Source organism: Podarcis filfolensis, assembly GCF_964270895.1.
Source record: "Podarcis filfolensis genome assembly, chromosome: Z".
Taxonomy (NCBI): Eukaryota; Metazoa; Chordata; class Lepidosauria; order Squamata; family Lacertidae; genus Podarcis; species Podarcis filfolensis.
Genome location: NC_139617.1, coordinates 12,914,937 through 12,937,064, shown reverse-complemented (window position 1 = coordinate 12,937,064; position 22,128 = coordinate 12,914,937). Strand labels below are relative to the sequence as shown.

The following is a 22,128-nucleotide window of genomic DNA, read 5'->3' as shown; positions in this document are numbered from 1 at the left end:
CTATAGGTAGGGATGGGAATTTCCAGTCATTGAAGGCCAGTATGGGAACCTGTGCCTATTCACATATTGCTGGATTTCAACTCTCATCCAACCCAGCCACCATGACCCGTGGTCAGGGACGATGAGGTTAACACATTGGCTGTCAGGAACGTGGCCCCCCCAGGACGCAGCAGAAGAGTCAGCCCCAGAAATTGAACTAAGCGAGCAAGGGGCCGACTCTGCAGAGGAGAGCTGTCTGTCAGAGTTTAGAGAAGACAGCCCAACCCCCCTCCTTCCCATGAAAGACACTGCCAGCTCCCTGGGAGAGGAAGAGTTGGAAGTCAGCCAGAGCATTGCCAGGCAACCAGCAGATAAGCCAGAGTCAGGGGTTGTGTCTTCTGGGAGTGGGGAAGAGACAGGCCAGCATTTCAGTCCCCGCACTAGGAGATTAGAGAAGCTCAGAGAGCAGTGGAAGGGAAGGAGGAGAAAGGCGAGACTTTGGCGTTCTTCCTTCTGGGGGAGGGACGACGAGTCAGATTGAACAACTACTGTTAATGAGAGCACACTGTTAACCGTGCTCTGGGTGTTTTTTTCTTGTAAATAAACTTACATAAAAGTGCTGGAGAGTCCTTGCTGCTTATCAGGATGCTTGCCTGCCAGCGATTGTTGGATTGGTCACCTTTGCTTTATATGAAAGCTGTAATATACCAGGTCAGATTGTGTGTCCATTGAGTCCAGTATTCAGTTGGTTAGAGCATTCTGATAATGCCAAGGTTGCAGGTTCGATCCCCATATGGGATAGCTGCATATTCCAGCATTGCAGGGGATTGAACTCAGCACACCCCCCCCCCTGATTCTATGATTCTACTTGTGTCTTCCAGTTGTTGAGAAACCCCCATCCAAGACAGCCAGCAAGGATAGTTGATGGTCAATGACTGCCAATGGCTGGAGCGATACAGCTTTCCCATCCCTGCATTATTTGTGTGGATGTTTACTCTCCATTGTATCCCACTCCTCGATTCTGTTTCAGCTTTCAACTAGAGGGGTTCTGCTCACATGTTACATTCGATGAGTGTACAATCTCTGTACCTGTGTACACAAATAGTTGAGCAGTACACTGAAATGTTATCCAGTTCATTTGTTTATTGTATTTGTATCCCACCCTTTTCTCCAAGGAACTTAAGGCGGTGTACATGGTTGTCCCATTCCTCATTTGAACCCCAGAATAGCCCGGTGTTATAGGTTAGGCTAGGGTAGCGACTGGCTCAAGGTCTCACAGTGAACTTCATGGCTGAGTGGCTATTTGAACCCTGATCTCTCAGGTACTAGTGCAACACTCTAGCCTCCTCCCCACACTAGCTCTCAATGTCTAACGTTCAAGGGAGGTACAGTTGTTGATCTGTACAAATTAAGAAGCACACACTCTTTCAAATGAGCACTTTTAACAGCATGGAATCAGCTTATACTTTTGTCAGAATGACATGTGAAAAAGTATTGGCATAACTTTTAATATTAATCCTGGAATTGAAGTAAGTGCCATTTGGTGCAGTTTCCAGTTCCTTAATTTTATTTACACTTTCCAAAACAATATGTAAACCCAAACACAGCCATTCTTCAAAAATTGCACCTCTTCAGTTTTTACAATGCAGTTGTTTGGCCAGCTGTTGTTGTTGTTTGGGGTAAATATGCATATATATGTGCATATATTAGTGAAAATATACAGAAATGCAGTATATATTGGGGAAATTGCTTTGGAGAAGCAAAATTGCATACAAATATTTGGTAGATTGGTAGAAATTCTGAGGCTGATGTGCAAATGTAGGAAACTGAACTTAGAATTGGGGGTGGAGAGAAACCAAAATTAACAGATCTGTCCTTCCCTATTCCCACCCATACATGTACAGCAGTGAAATATCTCCCCCTACAAATAATAATAAAAAAGCAACCTGGATGTGGGCCTCAATATGACCCTTCCCCATTGGGATAGCAGTGGGAATTCTCTGTTGCTCATTGAGCACGGTCCATCTCCTACGTGTTTTTGTTTTTGTTACCCCACAAATGTCTCCTTATCTGCCTCTATTGGTTCCTCTGCTCCCAGCCCTCCCAGTCTGTTAAGAGAAGGGTCAACAATGAGCAGAAAGGATGGATAAATCAATCAATCAACCAATCAACCAACCAACCAATCAATCAATCAATCAATCAATCAATCATGCCAGTGTTAACAATCTTTGATTGTTCTTGGAACATGCCTCTTTATAGCCTGGCCCTTGGCGTGAAGATCAGAGCATCATAAAAATACAGCATCACTTTTGGGTAGTGTAAATTATTGCTGTTGCTAGAATAATCCTCAAATTATTCAGTGCCTTAAAGTTTTATGCCCTTTATACACGTCGCCGTGTTTATTTGATCAATTATTTTTTATCCTGTTTGGGATTTCTTTATGAAAAAGAATAAAAGATGTGAAGCTGATATGTGATGTCAAGTTTTTTTGGTTTTTTTATCAGCATGTCCAAACAATTTTATATTGGTGATTTTTTTTTTAGATCAAAGGATGCCAAGTTATTTCTTACTTGTTTGATTTGAAAAATCTGACCAAGAATAACAGTGCATCACAGAAGAATAACTAGAAGAGAGCAAAGAGGGAAATTAGATGCTTGTTCTAACATGTATTGAATGATTTATTTCAACAGGAGGATTTGTATCATCATCATCATCATCATCAATTCATTTATTTACTGCATCCCCCCCCCTTTTGACCTCACTATTTACCACCCGTGTGTGTGTGTGTGTGTGTGTGTGTGTGTGTGATTTCCACACTTAGCATTTAAAATGGTATTGTCAGGGACTGGGCAAAGGAGGAATGGTGGAGACCATCTCCCCATCATGACCCTTCCAGGAAGGAGGAAGAGGAAGACAGTATAGATTTACAACAGGGGTTTGAGGGAGGTCGCAGCTCAGAGGCAGGTGAGGGGGGAAGTTGGGAAATTATGGGAGAGCTGGAACAACACCCAGCTGACATGTTGTCATTAGAAATCACTCCAGAGCCTCCATTTCCCAGAACCCAGCAAGCCTTAAAAGTAGGAGAGGAAAGAGCTTGAAGACAGAGGGCACGTAGCAGCACCCGTAGAGGAGGTGATGAGAATGGCGAATGAGAAAGTGAGAGAAACGGGGTGGAGATTCACTTGGGACAATACCATTATCCAAGAGGCTGGGTTCTATAGCCTCCCTCTGTAAAGACTGAAATAAAAAAGATGGTAAGAAACTTTTCCTTGTCTTTATTCTTTCCTGGGCAACCAGCCACTGACAGCATCCTGGCAGGTATGTAGTTCCTGGTTTTTCGGATATGTTTGGCATGCTGCCACAGAGTGTTATCATTATTTAGCTAGTATTCCAGAATAATGTAATAATAAAAAACCCCTGCTTTTTCTTGTACTATAAAAATAAATAAAAATCCAGCTTTTTGAGAAGACCCAGAATGGATCCTCAATGTTTTCATTTGTTGGGCATGTATACAACCATCATCCTGGTTTCGGGGGGGGGGGGGCGATATTGGGGTCGGTGGACGTGGCTTGGATCTGTTTCATGCCTGTGAGCTGTCAGTTTGCGAGCTCAGTTCAGAGGAGAGATGTGGCACACGGAGATGATGGTACTAAGTCCAAGTGCTGTGCATGAGAGCAACCATTAGCTGCTGAAAAAGTTTCATCACAATAGCCAGGTTTGCTCAGGCAGAGATTTAGTTCCTCTTCTAATCTCCTAGGTAAAGGTAAAGGGACCCCTGACCATTAGGTCCAGTCGTGACCAACTCTGGGGTTGCGACGCTCATCTCACTTTATTGGCAGAGGGAGCCAGCATACAGCTTCCAGGTCATGTGACCAGCATGACTCAGCCGCTTCTGGAGAACCAGAGCAGTGCACGGAAACGCCATTTACCTTCCCGCTGGAGCGGTACCTATTTATCTACTTGCTCTTTGATGTGCTTTCAAACTGCTAGGTTGGCAGGAGCAGGGACCGAGCAACGGGAGCTCACCCCGTCGCGGGCATTCGAACCACCAACCTTCTGATCGGCAAGTCCTAGGCTCTGTGGTTTAACCCACAGCGCTATACTCCTGCAAAAAAAGGCACTGGAGGGAGACCGGAGCCAAACAAGCAAAGAGCAGGGTGAGTCCCCCTGGCCTGGCAGCACTTTGCTGCCTTACACCCTCACCCAGCACTTCTGAGGACTGGACTGCCAGGCTCCAGGTGTGGGAGGCAGCACAGCCTTGGGTGGGGCCGGCACTGAGAGGTTGAGCTGGGGGGCTTGCCGAGGGACAATATGCATTGCTCCATCCTCTTCCACAAGCGGCAGCCAAGTCCCCTCTGTGGTGGGGGACTTGAGGCATGTCGGGTCTGTGCTAAGACACCAGAAGGGAGGAGATGAGGGAGGGCACTCAATGAGAGAGAGAAGTGGGTAGACAGTTAGGCACCTCACCTGCACTCTCACACGGTGGCTGCAGTGGAGGCTGGGGCAGCTTGGCCCAGTCAATTTTGGGAGTGCCTGCCCCCTCCTCAAATAGATATTTTTTGTGGGAGTAGAAGGGGTCTGGGTCCCTTAGAGTTGGTGTCTATGACTAGCTGTCACACATTGACTCATGCCAATGAGGAGTCGTGTCTTTAGGGTCGTGAGCCTATCTCTACAGAACCCCCTCCCACGTTAAGCAGGTACTGTTCCTACTGACTGCCAGGCTATTTCATTTTGGGAGGCCTTTGCACCCTGAACGCTTCTCAGATGTTTTACTTTTTGGGGAAAGGGGATTTAGATTCTTGAGGTTTTTAGCTCGAGGGGATTTGATTTACAAATTTATTTATTTATTGTATATTGCAATTTTTATTGTTGTAAGCTGCTTTGAGAGCCAAATAGTGAAATGTGGGACAAAATTTTAAAATAAATAAATGAATGGACCATTGACCAGAACCAACAGGCTCTTTTTACTTCATGCATCCGGTCAAATGGACAACAGTCCCCAAAGGCTTATCCCCAAAATAAATGTGTTAAGTCTAAAGTGCTACAAGACTCTGTTATATTTCAATGCCATTTTAAAAATACAGATTTTATTTGCATATTAAATTCAGATTAATGGGGAAGTGGGGAAGTATGAGTTCATGAATTAAGACGTGAAAAAGTGACACCAACCAGAAATAGATTGATAGGCCCAAATGATATAGTCATTTTCTTTCCTCAGATTGAGGAATCAGCTGCATGATTTGGGCTTTCGTCCATTGGGGCTAATATGAGTGCACTTTTTTCAAATATTATGCCACACATTTGTAGGCATTTGAGCTTGGAGAAGCAGGATATTGTAGGATTAAAATAATGTGCATATATCATGTATTGATTGATTAAAGGAAAATCAATGGGGTTCAAGATTATGGGGACATGGAGTCCTAAGACTGACACTCTATTAAAAGCTGAGAGTAGTTTGGACTTCATGACATAAGCAGAAGTTACCAATGCTTTGCTAACATTTCAAATATAGAAACTGATTAGCATAGTATTCCAATAGTGACTATGCTTACATTACAGAGAAAAAAGCTTAGCGGATGAGATTTTAGAGGTATAGCAGTTTAATGAACGTTTCAGAACCAGGCCAGTTAGACTGTGACAGTAAAAGGAAAAGGGCCGACCTGTGGAAAACCAGCAAGCAGAACCCAGTCACAAACGTACTCTCCTCTCCTCTGGTTTCTAGCAACTGGCAGCCAGAAGCACACTGTCTCCAACCATGGAGGCATAGCATAGCCATTGATAGCTATGCTATTGATTTGTCTAATCCTCTTTTAAAGCCGTCATAGTTGGTAGCCATCACTACCTCCTTTGGGAGTGAGTTTCATATTTTAACTATGTGGTGCAGAAATAGGTACATTCTTTTATCTGTCCTGAGTCATCCAACATTCAGTTTTATTGGATGCTCTTGAGTCCTATTGTTATCAGAGAGGGAGAAGAACTTCTTCTTTTTTTTATTGGTTTTAATTCGTTTTGCTACATCAAACATTAAAACATACAAAAAAAAACATACATACATAACACATACATACAAAAAAAAGAGTACATAAAAAAGAAATAATAATAATAATAAAAAAGAGAAAACATCTGAGGGAGAAGAACTTCTACCTACTTTCTCCATGCAGTGCATAATCTCATAATCCATCAGGTAACCAATTTCTCACTCATATTTTCTCTAAACTGTTAAGTCCCAAATGCTTCAATGCTGCAATCTTTTCTAATTTTCACCATTTTGGCTGCCCTTTCCTGAGCCTTTTGCAACCCTACAACACACTTTATGAAGTGAGGTGACCAGAACCATACACAGTATTCAAATGTGGTCACACCATAGATTTGTACAACAGCATTACGATATTGGCAGTTTTATTTTCAATTCCTTTCCTAATGATCCCTAGCATGGAATTTGCCTTTTTCACAGCTTCCACACACTAGGTCAACATATTCATCAAACTACCACTACAACCCCAAGGTCTCATTCCTGGTCAATCACTACCAGTTAAAAGCCCATAAATATATTTGTGAAATTAACATATATATATATATATATATATATATATATATATATATATATGCCCCTACATGCATTTCTTTACACTTGTTTACACTGAATTTCATTTGCCATTCACTCAGTTTGGACAGGTCTTGTTGGAGCTCTTTGCAATCTCTTTTTGTTCAAACAACCCTGAACAATTTAGCATTATCAGCAAACTTGGCCACCTCACTGTGCACACATAATTCCAGATTGTTTATGAACAACTTTAAAAAGCACAAGTCCCAATGCTGAACCTTTCTGTCTCTCAGGTTATAGAACTGTCCATTTCTGTGTACTCTCTGCTTCTTTAAACTTAACTAATTCCTGATCTGCAAGACGACCTCTCCTGTTATCACATGATTGTCGAGCTTACCCAAGAGTCTTTGCTGAAAGCTTTTTGAAAGTTCAATAACATTATGTTAGCCAGATCACCAATGTCTTGCAGTCCATGGACCAGGGGAACTAGGATAGTCCCCTAAATGTTTCCAGTAAATTAAAGTATTAAAGCCTGGCACTTCCTTCCCAAAGCCCAGGAAGCTTCTTCCCAGCTTAGGGAAAGAAGCATGATGCTCATGCTTCCGACGTCACATGCATGACATCGTCACACGGACGACATCACCCTCACAAGCTGGTCCTCTGGCCCTAACTGCCATTCCCCTACACAAAATTTCACTGCACATCACCTCTATCTATTTGCTTGTTGAAGAATTTTGGAGTCACATTCTCAAATATCTCATAAAATAAAATTCGTTAAGTGCAGTATCACACACCTACACACCCCTTGAGATGGTATCATCTGAGCCAAGCCATTGTGCAGGGCTTCCTAGCCTCTGGCCCTCTAGATGTTGTTGGACAGGCCCAGCCAGCATGGCCAATATACAGGGTTGATTTAAGTTGTAATCCAGCAAAATGTGGAGGGCCATGGGTGTCCCCCCCCACACCCCTGCAACAAAGAATCACAGGAGACTGCTGCCATATCATTTTTCTGCTGATGCCTGCTGCATGCTTGCTGCAAAAAGAATCCAAATTTCTGTAGCAGGCTCTCATTGCCTCATAGTTTCAAACCCATTTGTTTGTTCTTTTAGAAAACTAACACTATTCAATATTTAAAAGATGTATATTGACATTTTAGAAAGTTAGCTTGAACTCATTCAAAGAAAATTGGATCAAATTGAAAATGGTAATTAAGCCAATTAAAAGGGGAAGTAAAATAAAACACTGTGTACCTCTTAGAAAGCATTCACATCTAGATAGTCTAATTTACATACAAGTGACATCATCATTAAAGAGAGTGACTTTTTTTAAAAAAGGGGGGGTTCTTTTTGCTACATGATTTACTGCTAAGGAGGGGCTGATTTCCACGAGATTGATGGTGCCCTTGATGCAAGTTGATATGGTTTTGTTTAGCAGTCAGCAAATGGCATGTGATTGTATGAGGTTTCGTTGAGATGAATTGAACTGCAGCAGGATTGCCATTTGGTTTGAATTATCATGGAGTGTTCTTTTTCAGTGTATCATTTAATGCACATTATGCTTTCCCTGCAAGGAATAACTGTTCTTCTTTGGGATAAAGGTTTATTCAAGGAGGGATAGGTATTTCCTAAATAGATAGAATCAAGCAGGGGCAGTCAAGCCATTGAGCTTGTGGGGCCAGTCTCCTTAGAGATGTGGAGCCAGTTGCTTTGGGAGCAACTACAGCTAACCCACCACTACAATAAGCCAGCAGCCTATGGAACTGGGTTGATATTTTCCTGGGATTCAGCCAAGTAAATCACCTTGGGTTCACTAGGGTTGTGTGCATAATTAGAGAAGCTCTCAAGTTCCAATGTGGGAAGCAGTTTAGGAATCCTTTGGGAGAATGTATCCAGCAGTAACAAACTCTTCCTACAACATGCTGAATATAGGACCCTGCTAATTCAGTTTAGGGTCTAATTCAGCACATCAAATTAGGCCTGATTTAATCTGGGATTGCCCACACCTATATGATGCATTTTTTAATGTGATCTTAATTAATATATGCATTTTACACAAACTTTGCCCTAGGTCATAGGACATGACTTGGCTGAAGAACAGAATTTCCAACTCAGCTTTACTCAGGGTAGACCCATTGAAATTGATGGGCATGACTAATTTAGACACAATAATTTTAATAGGTCAAATCTAAGGTAGTTACATACAACCCAAAGTATATATGCTCTACTGGTGAGATATGAATTCAACCATGGTGCATTGCTCTATTGCCAGTAGATTGATTTCAGATATTTTGATGAACTTCAATTTTATATACAATAAGAAAGTTCCCTTTAACAATAGAAAGGGTCACCAAGAAATGTCTTTGAATGTAATATACTTGGCTTGGATAATGTGTTGCATTGGGACTCTTAACACTGTATATCTGCCTTGTTAAATTCCTGTTACAAGCTTTCAACAGCTGTCTTAATTAGGTGCCCCATAATTAAGGAGATTATTACACTGATTGAATCGAACTCCATGTTTTTTGAACTGGCAAAGATTTGCCATGGATTTGCACACAAAATCTGTATTTTCTGTTTATAAAGAAACTGTTTCAGTTTGAAGTCAGACAAACGAGAATGCAAGGTGGAGAAGGAAGCTTGTCAGGTTCTAACTGAACCACAGTTCAAAGCTTGTTACTGAGTCAGTCCTGTGATGGTGGCATAGAAATAGTTTTTCCCACTGCTGTTGCATCTTCCCAGGGTTGTTCAGTGGAGCTTTTTCAAGTAGGTAGAGGCCTTTTGCAATCTGGCCCTAAGAGAAATGTAACTCTCAGTAGCATGCTGTGACATATTTTCAAGGCGCTTTGAAGACTCCACCATTACTGAAGTTCCATTGGTGGAGGTGCTCAGTGCACTGTCAGGTCCTCTTTTATTGAATGAGTTTCATTGATTGCAGTGTAAGATGGGATGGGCTAAGTAAGTAGTTTGGTTCTGTTTTGGTCTTGCTAGCACTCAATCATATGTCTGCTCCATCCCATTGTGTGCTGTTGTGTCTCATTTCCACTGTGTTGCATGCGGTTCTTTGCCATTCTGTCCCTTTGTGTGCACCCTGTATGCAACTTGTGCATACATTTAAAATAAAATATGATTTTTTTATGTAAAATAGGTGTGGCCATATATCAGCAGCCATGTGAACAGCCGCATGATGACAATTTTTCTCCCAAAAATGTAGTACAGAGAGAAATTACATGAATAAAACTTGCATTTTTATACATTTAAAAACATAAAATACATATTTTTGTGCAAACATTTTGTTCACTGAAAATGCATCCAGGCCCTCAGAAATCTCCCCAAGCCACTCCACTGACCAGACCTGTTCCATGCCCACCTTAAATGCTTTTCCCTGGCTAGACTATGCTGTTGAACACCTATTGCTTTGGAAGGGGATGGAGAGGTATATCTGTGTGTCTAGAAACCTCTGACCTCTCTCTGTGTCTAGAATGTATAAATGCAAGGATTGCATCCATTGCTCTCCCTGCTTTTGCCACAAACCTTTGCCTCTAATACCACCCGTTTTTACCTCTGACTCTGCCAACCACGGGCTTGAGACCCCAAAGTTTTTGTATAAGTCAGTAACATTACCCTATGATTGAAGATTTGAACTCAATCTTTTTCCTCAGGCCACATTATGCAAGACACACTATTCCATCCTAATACTGAGACTTTAAAAAAAAATTGTGTGTGCTTTATGGAAGATGTTAGGAGCACTAGCAAAGCTGCATATAAATGATTTAAATACGTTTTTAAAAATAAAACTCTCCTTCTGTTGCTTTTACTACAGCACAGCACTTTTTAATTATTATTTTTTTTGCAGAAGTGTATCCTCATTCCATGAAACAGCTTACCGTCTATTGAGCTTTATAATAACTGAGTTATTCTGATGCACACCCTATTAAAAACAGCATTAAAATCAGAAAATTGAGTGTTTCACAATATGTCACCTTTATCATGAAGACATAATAATTACACACATACCCCTGGAATGTAGAAAGCTGGCCACAAAGCAACAAACATTTACTGAAGCAAATGTGGTGATAATGAGAATTATTACCCTACTCGTTGCAGAAGAGAGTTGCTGTTACTCCCACTCTCGACACTCACAACTTTGTTATAAGAGTATATAGTGGTGATAGCACCCATCTTTTTTAAAAGTGCTACCAAAAGCAAATATGATTCAGCTTCTTAAAGTGTTGTAGCTCATCTCAAACAACATGTGTACAAATTTGGCTCCTAACAAAACAGGTGGTGCATAGAAGACGTTTTGAATGTGATACTTTAGTTTTCGGTAAGCATTTTCACACACACTGATTTCCAGTGGCAGCTGGTACCCATTGGGACTGCTAGGGCAGAAGGCAGTTAAAAAACAAACAAACTGGATGACACCAGAGCCCATGATGGGCAGAGCCAGAGCCAGAACCAATGACAGATGGAACCAACTATCCTACACCTACCTTTCTCTCTGCACTGATACCCCCCAGGCTAGTGTCTCAAGACAAAAGCAAGGAGAAAGGCAGATAGGGGCTGACTGAGAGCAGGCTGAGGTTGCTCACTATAGATCGAAAACCACAAGAAGAACTTAAGTGTCACTTCACACACATTGATTGATTTGTATATTCATACACCCACACCCACACCCACACACCCCTCACTTTTTCTGTCCATATAGGAGTTTCTTATATTGACTTGCAAATAAAAAAGTTATGTTTGTGGCAACCTAAGATGACACAGAGAACCTGAGATAGGTGTATGTGTGTGAGTGTGTTACTAGACATGGGGGTGGGGGAATCTAAGGATGGTGGAAAGTTTTATTCATTGCACATTTTAAAATAAACCAACACAATTCACAGCTGTGCACAAATTGGAACACACACAGTTAAGAAATTGATTGTGCACTTATCAGAAAATTGTACTGCAGTTTCAGTTCTTAAAATGCATGCAAAATGAGAATTTTATGTGGAAAAGGCATACAAATGTGTGTATAATTTAAATGTGAAGTTTGTGGGTGGGTGTAGTGGGTGGGGATAATTAGCAGACAATGGGATGGAATACACTTATGACTGAAGACGTGCAAAACTGACATGGAATGTATGTCAGTCTGATTCACCCAATCCTAAAAGGAACTGCTGAGAGGAGGGAGAGAAAGGTCATGCATGGAAAAAAGAAGCATGCAGACGAGAGGCAAGATAAGACAGAAGAAAAAGAGTTGAGCAACACTGAGATCAAGTATTAGAAGAAGGGAGGCTCAAGAGAAAAAGATATATTCTTGCACAGTCCACTGATTAGGTAGCTAAGGGGAAGGGTAGTGTGTGGGAATTTACTAGCCAAAACATTGGCTGCAGGCCTCCAGTTATTTTTAATGGAGCTGAATTACACCAGCACTTTATAGGATGTATGCACAGTCACCTGTGAGTTATGGAGGTATGAGGTATTGAGGGCTGTGTTTCTGAGTGATATACAGGCATGTGTACATCATCCATAAATCCATGTCAGTGTCGTTTTGTAACAGCTATTGATGGGTCTGGGCTTCTTCAGATGGAGACAAATTCTTATACAAGAAGCACTTGTTCCCTGCAAGAACTAGTACAGAATGCAACCTGTTTGTAGCTTGTCAACTACAGTGGACCAATATGTGTTTGCTTTTTGTGTAGATTTGTGTGTGTGATGGGAACCAACAGCCAGTCACAGCTTCCCAGGATATGTATCTTGCATAACTATGGAAAGGTGGTATACAAATTTGTGATTCTATATAATGACCACCACACAGGTTGAATGCAGCTCTTACCACAGAGAAGTAATTCCCATGTGCAGCTTCAGAACTTGTTCACACATGCATATATATTCCTTCATTTCTCATTGTTCAGTTAAGGAACATACATTGTCAGCTGAATGTCAGAACCAAATCCATGGGAGGAACTAAATCTTAATATGGAAATTATTTTAGTTTTGATAGGTATGTGATGGATGATCCTCATGTGCAAGTTGTCACTTGATGGTTGAAACCATCAAGTGACAAATATGAACAACATCTTTAAAAAGCCCTGTTTATCAAGTAATTTATAAAGCAAGGTTCACACATATATTTGTTTGCCATCACTTTGGAGAAAGAGCAATGCTGAACTTACAAATGGATTCCACACATTACCTGATCAAAATGTGCAAAGTCTTCAGGTGATGTTGGAGGGTATGCACAAGTAAGCAGTGACTCTTGCATTCTGTGTGCATTAACCCATCAATGCACTTTTCTACCTTTCCACATTTGGGGACTATGCATTGTGGGTAATGCATAAAAAATGTCATGGAGGTTGTGCATCTCTGACCAAATCACATTCTTTATTCACTGTTAATTATCTGTAGTGACAGATTAACATGGAAAATCCCATCAATGGTCATTGGTCACACTTCCCACACTTGCACACATTCACTTGTCGAATCACACTAGCCCCAGTATGCAACCAGCATATATGAGCTCCATTCTTTCCCACAAAGTCCTCAACCCATACCAGATAATCATATATATATATATATATATATATATATATATATATATATATGCGCTTCGGCACTTATTAGACAAAATCAGCCTAAGTCTATTTTGCTTATAATAATTTGCAGAGACACACCAGACAAAGACAATTCCTGTTCTACTGCATTGCCAAGACAGCAGATTGAGTTAAGCATAGAATTAGACCTGCATTGTCAGCATTTGATAAATATGTAATATGTGTTGCTGGCAGCTCTGTACAAGTTGAACAATGACACAAAATGTCTGCAGTGTCGGGGCTGACTATATCGGAGTGACGGATGAGAGATCATTGGAAACATCTCGTCTATAAAATTTTAAAATTCCATTCAATTTGAGGAAGCAAGCAGCCGAAATACCATTCTTTTCCCATCTTACTTTTTTCACTCTGGTATAATTCACTGGTGGTGATACAGACCTATGAATCTCACCCCATCCTTAACATGCTTAAATCAAATGGTTACAAAATGAATCCCTCTCTCTCTTCCCCCATACACATGTTCAATCTGTCTTCACACCTTCTGAATCCAGTTCTCTGAATGTATTAGCACATTTCAGTGCTAAGCCTCTGCATTAGCACTAACTCACTCATTTAATAAATGAAAGTACATTCTACCTCTCCAGAGTGTCATTCCTGTAATTTATCTAAGCAAAATCACTTTCATTATCCATCACCGTTTGATGGCAGTTTTTAAAATGAGTACCATTAGGATATCTTACAAGCTTCCTTTCATACACCCCCTTTTCTATTCGGTCATCTGTCTGTCTTCACATCCCAGGGAAATTAAATGTTCAACAGTTTTGTCATAGGCTTATCACTGAATGTGATCATCTGCTGCGAAAAATAATTTAATAATCCCTTCACAATTGCCCCCTTCTGTAGGAGTGAATCTGTGCTTGTTTGTCAAAGCTTTTTTTTGAAGCAGGCAATGGTAATGAGAAGGAGGAATTGGTGGAGTTGTGCATCCTCCTCTGTTTGGTGTGCAGATTTTAGCCATGGGAAGTCATAGACTAATGGAAGCTGGCACTCATTAGAGGTGGTAGCGCAGAAGACAGGGAGGCCAGTATTTCGTGGAGACATAACAAAGGAAAGCATAGCCACTAATTGTTTGCCTGTTTGTTTGAAAATGTCTGTACAGGGGGAGAGAAAGGGTTAATAGGAAAGCCAGAGGCAGAGCCTACCTGTTCATAAAAGGGCTTCGCCCGAGGTTTGTGTTAGGTGGGTAGTTGGTTGGTTTTCGTGGGTTGGTTGGTTGGGAAAGGCAGTTGGGAAAGCAGTTGGCAGACAGTTGGAATGAGAGAGACAGTTAGTGCAGTTGGTTCTTGCATGAGGGGAGGTAGAAGAGTTAGAGACCGGATAAAAATAAGACTAAGAAGGTAAAGAGTAACAACGTTTTGAATGCAGTTAAAGTTTCTTTGTGTCTGCAATAAACTACACTCTTCTTTGTTAACTTAAGAACCTGACTGAGACTAAGTGATTTACCGGGGAGGACCTGGTTGGTGGCAGTGGATTAGTGGTGTAAGGCTCAATAATCCGTGAGACGACCGGGGGCTCCGTACGAATGCCACAGTCATCCTCCTACTTCTTGAGCTCTACCAAAGCAACACTGACTCTAAGGAGGAGTAAGCTGACAGTCAGGACCAGCATCCTCTGGACTAAGTTGACCTTCACAGCCTAGGACCCTCTTACCTATGGGCCCGCCTCTCCAGGTATGCCCCAAGGAGAGCCTCAAGGTCCATAAATAGCAACACCCTAGTGGTCCCGGGCCCTAAGGAAGTTAGATTAGCTTCAACCAGAGCCAGGGCCTTTTCAACTCTGGCTCCGGCCTGGTGGAACGCTCTGCCTCATGAGACCAGGGCCCGGCAGGATCTGATTTCTTTCCGCAGGGCCTGTAAGACAGAGTTGTTCCGCCTGGCCTTTGGCTTGGAGCCAATTTGATCCCCCCCCCCTCTTTTTCCTTTTTCCTTTCTCCTCCTGTGATGAGCCTGCATTTTAATATTTTAATGTTTCAATATTTTAATTGTTGTATTTTAATCTTGTTTTTAAGTTGTATTCATTCAACTTGTTTTTATTATTGCTTGTTAGCCGCCCTGAGCCTGGCCTTGGCTGGGGAGGGCGGGATATAAATAAAAATTATTATTATTATATTATTATAAGTAAGGAGGTAGGCAGGTAGCAGCTGGCTGCAGACTGAGCTTGTGGGATAGTGCCTCACTTGCCGTAAGGGAGCAGTTTCCATGGTCAGTGATAGGCTCTGAAAATTCAGAATTATCTAGTTCATCCCCTCACTGCAGGATGCAGCTTCAGAATCTCTGAAAGGTTGCCAAACCAGTTTGGCTGGCGGTGGGTGGACATAGCTCATTAGTAGAGCATCTGCCTTGCATGCAGAAGGCCCCAGATTCAATTCGCTGAGGTAGGGCTGAGAGAGACTCATTGTCTGAAATCCTAGAGAGCCACCATTCACTACCACCATTCAGGGTACACACTCACTTGCTGGATCATCATCTTGTTGTGGTGACTGGGCTTGCATGTTCCTATGATCCTTATGAGCGAGGCCATCGGGAGTCTTGTACTCCCAGTAGAGACACCCAAGGAGGTAAGGTCAAAGGGGAGAAGCTAGACAAAGAATGATCCAATAAATCCTCAATGGCAGAACAGGTGGAAAATTACACGCATTATGTTACAATGACTGTGAAGGTGGATGAAGGCTGCAGCAGATTAAAAAACTACTGTAGTGATACTCATGCCATTGGAATAGACCCTTACTGCAAAGACTGTGTGTTGATCAGCGTGCATTGATTTCCACACATAAAACAAATTCACACACAGGCATATTCAAGGTAGACACCACTGAGCTAGATAAACCCAATGGTAGAACACACTGTAAAGTAGTTTCCCAGGTTCCTATAACATTGCTGAGCATCCCAACTTCGCTCCTAGGAGCACAACACAATTCCTTCCTCTACCCTTTCTCTGATTGTGACAGCAACCCAAGGCCACTTTTGCGTTGCATTTACATTTGGCCAGGCTGATGACATTTCAGCTCTAACAAAGGGCATTTGGTCACCCTCACTGTGCGTTTCAAGGACTACATCATGATCTCCTAGTTCAGAGGATGAGTTGGGAATTTGGAGTGGGGGCCCCAGAGCCAGCCTCAAAGGCACTTGTCTGACAGGAGCCTATCATTCCACATTACCTGCCTCTGACTCTGAGAGTTTCAACTCAGAAGTCAACTCAGAAGTCCTAGCAGAACTGCATTCTCCCCTGCTCTGTCAGAATCAAAAATTGCTAAAGGTGGCTATGCCCCAGCAAATGAAGAGACTCTTCTAACAGAAGGCATGACTTGCTTTTCAGACAGAGCTACAGTTCCTATTTAAGGCTTAGCCTGAGAATAGCCCTATCCACATGTGATGTGTAGGACATTTCCATGGTAACTGTGGTGTGGGGATGCACTTTTAGCCTCATGTGCAAATGCTTTCTGCAACAATTATGTGTTGCATGTGGTTGTCTGTAGAGAAATCTCTATATGTGACCACCTATTCCTGTAAAGCAGTTTCGTGTGACCAGGACATCCTAATGTTCAGGTGTCATAGTCACTTGGAGCCCCTACACCTGTGTAGCTGCTTGTACATTGGGATTTCTTTGCAGACAATTATCATTCTACTGCTCCCACCCAATGGCAGGTTAGATATCCATTTCCTGTACTCACTAGACAATGGGAAATGCAGTCTGGAAAAGACAACTTGAAGGAGCAGGAAGTTATTGAGCCAAAAGACTCCTGCCTGATAATAACAACTTTGTAACACAGGGAGTGACCCTCTATGTACTGGTTGCAAAGAAAAACAGCAAAAGGAATTAGCTAAAATCTCTGAAAATTGTTGTGGTGATTCAGAGGTTTAACCTGAAATCAAGCTAGATTTAAGTTTGTTAGTGTCTCTGGTATCTTCTGTCTCTTACATCATGGATGTTGGCTTGTGTTGTGGATGGATGATCTGTATTATTTTGTTGATGCTATTCTTGTAGGTTTTTCCTGGTCTCTTGCTAAAACAAGATACTTATGAACTATAGATGGACATATGGGTGCATATGTGTTAACATATGCATCAGGATTTCTCTTCAGAGAACTGTATGCAATATGCAGTTGTCTCGGAAGGCAATTCTAATGTTGGTGACAGAGCTAAAAGTGCAGCCCTATTCTGTAGTCAAAGCTGAATTTCCCTACACATAAGAAACATTTGAGTGGGACTACAGACTGCTACTGAAACAACACCTGAGCTCTGTCTCCAGCCTCAACCTTGTTCAGAACTGTTCAGAGTATTACTGATGGCTCATCATGCCTCACCTTTGCACTGCTGAGGCCATCACTCAAAACAGAACAGCGTAAACTGTCTCATGGAAATCATAATTATAGGCATGCATCTCATTATTCCATCAGCAAAAGTGTGCTTGCAGTCCCACAACAGACTCCACAGCTACAGATGTTTCGCTGAGATCAGAATTTGGATTAATTGTCTGCCACAATTTGAAATATGCACCAATTAATATAAATGATTATTAGCCTCTTCAGCAACAGTTTTGGGGTAATGAAATGTCACAGATTCATTTTAATGAAATTATTTTTATATTTGGCTTGCAAGAGAAATAGAGCTGACAATCAGCGAAAGAATGAGTTCTAATTTTTTTGTGTAAAAAAAAAAAAGCTCACGATTATGACAGCTGCACCAAATTAGCCAAGGCATATGTGACGCTGGGTTAGAACAAAATCCATTTGTCAGCTAAATCTGATAAAGTATGTATTATCCCTCTTCATATTTGGATTTTTTTATGATAAGGTTTCACAGAATAGTCACAAACATCAATTTATTGCTATTAAGACAGGTTCCCCCCAAGGTGCTTTTGCTTTAGGGATAGGCAAGTAACTTTCATGTGACATTGGTTGCTTCTAGACAGTTGCCTCTTTTCAACTGCTGATAAATCCAGGTTGCACAGGTAAAACTGATTTGGAGCTTTTGTGCAACTAATTTGCTATCCCCCCCAAAAAAAATGACTTTTACTGATAAGAAAAGCAGTGGGGAAATGCATTGGAGTGTGTGAGATAACAATTATTTGGTGCACCTTCATATAACCTCCCACACAACCCCTCCCACCCCCAAAGAATGCTCTACAGATTTGTTGTTTAGTCATTTAGTTGTGTCCGACTCTTTGTGACCCCATGGACCAGAGCACGCCAGGCATTCCTGTCTTCCACTGCCTCCCGCAGTTTGGTCAAACTCATGCTGGTAGCTTTGAGAACACTGTCCAACCATCTTGTCCTCTGTCGTCCCCTTTTCCTTGTGCCCTCCATCTTTCCCAACATCAGGGTCTTTTCCAGGGAGTCTTCTCTCCTCATGAGGTTGCCGAAGTATTGGAGCCTTAGCTTCAGGATCTGTCCTTCCAGTGAGCACTCAGGGCTGATTTCCTTCAAAATTGATAGGTTTGATCTCCTTGCAGTCCATGGGACTCTCAAGAGTCTCCTCCAGCACCATAATTCAAAAGCATCAATTCTTCGGTGATCAGCCTTCTTTATGGCCCAGCTCTACAAATAGTCAACATCATATAGCCTAACCACCCCCTGACTGGTTTTTTTTTCTGTCTTAAACTATCCTGTGACACTGTTCTGTCTGAAGTATAAGGACCCCAGTGTCAGAGTTGGAGTCAGTACTGAAAGTCTGGATGGAAAAGTAATAATTGTAGGGCTACGTCATGAGCTCGACAAGCCACAAGCCTCACTAACTTTAGCTAAGTCATGACCTCTTTACCCTTCTGAATATAGTATATAGAATGGAATTAATAGCTATTGGCTCCCCACTTGTGGAATGCTCTCTCTAGAGAGGCTCTCCTGGCAACTTCATTACATATCTTTAGGTGCCAGGCAAAAACATACCTGTTATTCCAGGCCTTTGGTTAATTAAGCAATCTATTGCCTTTTAAACTGGGGGAGCATTGTTTTTGTTTGTTACTACATTGTGTATTTTTATATTTTTATATTGTAAACCACCCTGAGATCATCAGATGAAGGGCAATATAGAAATTTAATTAATACTACTACTACTACTAATAATAATAATAATAATGTGTGTGTGTGAGAGAGTGAGTGAGTGAGAGTGAGAGAGAGCGCAGATGGAATAGAGAATTGTCTGCCTGCCTATCCATTATCCATGCATTCAGAAACATCTGAAGATACTGTTGCCAATATTGGCACAATGATTCCTGAGATGGAGGGTGCAGTTTCCATCTATACTTGAATACCACACTGGACACCATTTTGAATCCTTGAATATCATTGGACACCATTCTGAATCAAGATTGTGGACCAAACCATCTGATTTGGGCGCCTTTTAAAGATATCAATACCAAATGTGGCATGATGGCCCCTGTGATTCAGTTGCAAGTTTTGGTCTATGTTTAGATACCATGAGATGCCCCTTTGGACCAAGATGATGGACATAGCCTATCACAACTGCACTGATTTTGGACACCTATTATAACTGCCATCCCCTGCTGGAGGAATTCTAATCACAGGAGGATCGGGCATTTCTGAAAGCAAATGTTACAGAGAAGCAAAACAGAGAGGTAAACCAGGGGAATCTGGGGCCTTCGTGGGTCACAGCAGCCCAACTTTCTCCACAAGACACAATGCATCCCTACACCGCATTGGAGGCAGAGGTTGAACCACTACCAAGTTTTGGGAGGAACCAACACCTAAAGGCGTAGATCCAGTCAGCTGCCTGCCTGAAGAACGACTCCTCAGAAGTATGTGGCTACTTGTGAGGACCAAACTCTACAGATGGCCCAGAGGTGGTTAAAAGCTTATAGTTTCTAGCAGAGAGTGCTCAAATAACATTAACCCTCTAGTGTGTATTGTGGTTTGGACTTCCTTGTGTTTTGATATTTGGATATTGGGCAGTCACATGTTTTGGGTTGCTCCTGTGGGTTGACTTTGGATTTGATTTTATATGAAGTAGGATAGTAAACAAGCTTTGCATTATGGCCCATGAAATTTAAGAGGAGCTTTGTCCCAATGTTTGGATACAATTGGATTGTGTTTTGAATCAAGATGACAAACTGAATCTTTCAAAAATGCAATGATTTTAACCAAAATTGGCAGGGTTATATATATTATAGTTCACCCTCCAGTGCATAAGAATGAAAATACTGGGTTTGGCTGTATCCTGAAAAGGACTGGGTGGATTGTGGTGGACTGGAGCTTCAGCAGAGTTGTCTGAGACTGCCCTGGATTGTCCATGTGATGTGACCTAGGACTGTCAAGGGGTGGCAGTGTGTGCCAGTTTGCAACAGGACTTTCAAACAGCCCTGCACTGTGTTTTGGCTATGCATGGCTTTTGTAGCACTTTTGCTCATGTAAGGCTGGGCATATCACCTGTCTGAAACCCTTAATATCTGTTGCTAAGCAGTGTAGACAATACTAAGCTAGATGGACGAGGCTCTGACTTGGGTATAAGGCTGCTTCCTATGTTCCTATTTAAATCTGAGCTGGCAAAGAATTCCTTTCACCCACTCATTTTGATTGCCCTGCCTTCCCATCTACCTACACCTTCTTGCACCTTAGCCCATGAAGCCCCACTTACCTGGATGGAAAAGCTTAAAAATAGGGAGCAGAGAGAAGGAGGAAATCTTCTCTAATGAGCTCTCTCTCTCTCTCTCTCTCTCTCTCTCTCTCTCTCTCTCCTTTCTCTGTGTTTTGTAGCCTTTTTATCCTTATGGGATAAAGCCACTGACCTTGCAATAGCCCTTGGGAAAATTAATTTCTCAAGATACTTGGGGAAGGTGTCCTTGAGGCCTGGCCTTCACACAATTGTGAGCACTGGGCAGGGACCCATGGATACACAGCTTGGGATTCCCGTACGCAGGTAAAAAGGTAAAAGGTAAAGGACCCCTGGACAGTTAAGTCAAAGGTGACTATGGGGTTGTGGCGCTCACCTCGCTTTCAGGCCGAGGGAGCCGATGTTTGTCCACAGACAGCTTTCTGGGTCATGTGGCCAGCATGACTAAATTGCTTCTGGCGCAACAGAACACCGTGACGGAAGCCAGAGTGCATGGAAACGCTGGTACCTTCCCACTGCAGTGGTACCTATATATCTACTTGCGCTGGCATGCTTTCGAATTGCTAGGTTGGCAGGAGCTGGGACAGAGCAATGGGAGCTCACCCTATTGCAGGGAATCGAACCGCTGACCTTATGATTGGCATGCTGAAGAGACTCAGTAGTTTAGAACACAGCGCCACCTGCATCCCTTTACCCAAGGCTCACTTAGCAAGGATGGAGACACTTCTCACAATCCTTGAATGAGGTGCAAATTAGGTGATGGTTCACCTGGCCAGGGTGGGGGGGGGGAGGAGTGGATGTAATAATTGATTCTCCTGCCCACACTTGAGCATTTGGCTAATTGTCAGATCCTCTGATTCAATATATTTTAATAAACACAGACTTTTCCCAATGTTGTCTTCAGTCTTCTTTCTAGTTATGAGGGGAAAACTATATTCCAGAAATCCTGTATCTTCTTACAATCCCACCACATTCAGAAATATGTCCCAAGTGAGGTGCAGCTGACCCATCATTTTACGGCATATGTTCCATTAATGTATGAAATCTTCCTGAGTGTGAGGTGTTATCAGTGTGCAAATTCTCCTAATATACTGGTGTTTGTCTTCAGTTTTGAGTTTTATACATTTTTGGGCAAGCAGGCTTCTAAAACATAATTCACTTTCTATTATTTTCATAACTGTTTCTTAACTTCTGTTTCTGCCCTGGCAAGTCTGTGCAAAGGTGATATGGTAATGCCACTCAGCAAGTAACTTCCAAACCTTAATATGACTGAGGGTGCACCTGAGAAATCATACCAAAATACCAGCCCTCAGAACCCCAAATTCAGAGGGCTGTGACTGTCACCAATTATACTGGTTATGTCTTGTGGATGTCACGTCCCTGCACAGAATGTCCTGGTGATCAGTCTTTTATTTTAAGTCTGAGTGCTCAAAGCCCTTGTC

The 22,128-nt window shown here is 42.1% G+C and overlaps 1 long non-coding RNA gene across 2 annotated transcripts in view; it reads right to left on the bottom strand.

The window, feature by feature from the left end:
• LOC310754361 overlaps positions 1-14,754 on the bottom strand; it is a 51,505-nt gene extending 36,751 nt beyond the window's left edge. For both annotated transcript variants that reach the window (XR_014543749.1, XR_014543750.1), the window contains exon 1: positions 14,264-14,754. This is a non-coding gene — a long non-coding RNA (uncharacterized lncRNA). The remainder of the gene's footprint in view (positions 1-14,263) is intronic.
• Positions 14,755-22,128: the final 7,374 nt, after the last annotated feature.